At 48.6% G+C, this 1,516-nt stretch overlaps 1 pseudogene; it reads left to right on the forward strand.

The window, feature by feature from the left end:
• Window positions 1–384: 384 nt before the first annotated feature.
• On the forward strand, window positions 385–866 carry LOC128118146 (ADP-ribosylation factor-like protein 2-binding protein; annotated as a pseudogene).
• Window positions 867–1,516: the final 650 nt, after the last annotated feature.

Here is a 1,516-nt window from a genome sequence, read left to right on the forward strand (position 1 = left end):
CAGGAAGGCTGCAAGAAGCCCTTAAGCCTTCAGCGTTGCCATATTCAAGCCACTTATATAGGAAGTGAAGTTAAACCCTGAGTTTGAGAGCGTTTACTGTGAAATCTTGTCTAGCCATATGAAGAGCACAGCTTTGCAAAAGAGACATTTTAGGCGTTAAAGAAATCTCTGCTGACGACTAAGCTAATCACGGACTTCAGTGAAATCTCCGAAGAGGGAATGCAGGCCCTGGAGTTAGTCTATAAAAGTCACACACATGGGCAGTGGCCTTACCACCCATCTCAGGCCACTCCTGGTCCGGTTACCTACCCTCTAGGGCGGTGCTCCTCCGGTGGTGGTCACACTCACTACCAGCACATACACCTCTCCGGCCTAAGAGCCAGGATGAGGTCCTCTGCCTCTGATGCAGAATTTGATACTGTGGTTGGGTGCTTAGAGGACATTATTATGGATGACAAGTTCCAGTTACTGCAGAGGAACTTCATGGACAAGTACTACCAGGAGTTTGAAGACACAGAAGAGAATAAACTCATCTACACCCCCATTTTTAATGAATATATTTCCTGGTAGAGAAGTACATTGAAGAGCAACTGCTGGAGCGTATCCCAGGCTTCAACATGGCAGCTTTCACAACACTGCAGCACTATAAGGATGAAGTGGCTGGTGCCATCTTTGACATGCTGCTCACATTCACGGATTTTCTGGCTTTCAAGGAGATGTTCCTGTACTACAGAGCAGAAAAGGAAGGCCGAGGACTGGACTTAAACAGCAGCTTGGTCTTGACTTCTCTGTGCAAGTCCTCTTCTACACCAGCTTCCCAGAACAACCTGAGGCACTAGGTCCCACCTTCAGACATGGGTATGATCACTATGAGGTCATCTGTCCAGCCGGCTCAGAGAAATATGGGCTACTGATGACAGATGCATCTTCGTTCATGTGAAGTTTTGATAACTGATGCTCCTGGCCCTTGTTCAGAAACACCGTGTGACGTCAATAACCTTTATGTTTACCTCTCCTGTCCCAAGGCAGGTACTGCTGTGGGATGATCTGTATGTCAAATGTGTTGCTGATTGGTCAATAAATAAATCACTGATTGGCCCGTGGCCAGGCAGGAAGTATAGGCGGGACAAGGAGGAGAATAGAGCTGGGAAGTGGAAGGCTGAGTCAGAGAGACACTGCCAGCTGCCATGATGACAAGCCGCATGTGAAGATGCCGGTAAGCCACGAGCCATGTGGCAAGGTATAAATTAATAGAAATGGATTAATTTAAGCTGTAAGAACAGTTAGCAAAAAGCCTGCCATGGCCATACAGTTTGTAACCAATATAAGTCTCTGTGTTTATTTGGTTGGGTCTGAATGGCTGTGGGACTGGCGGGTGTCAGCGATTTGTCCTGACTGTGGGCCAGGCAGGAAAACTCTAGCTACACAGGTACCTCTCCCAGGTGCTTCTGAGTGACTCCTGGAGCAGGCCCCCTGGTGGCCACCTCACCTGGGGGCCCTCCCCCAGCAGTGTGGT

Source organism: Peromyscus californicus, unplaced genomic scaffold (genome assembly GCF_007827085.1).
Source record: "Peromyscus californicus insignis strain IS unplaced genomic scaffold, ASM782708v3 Scaffold_22__1_contigs__length_63687245, whole genome shotgun sequence".
NCBI classification, from domain to species: Eukaryota; Metazoa; Chordata; class Mammalia; order Rodentia; family Cricetidae; genus Peromyscus; species Peromyscus californicus.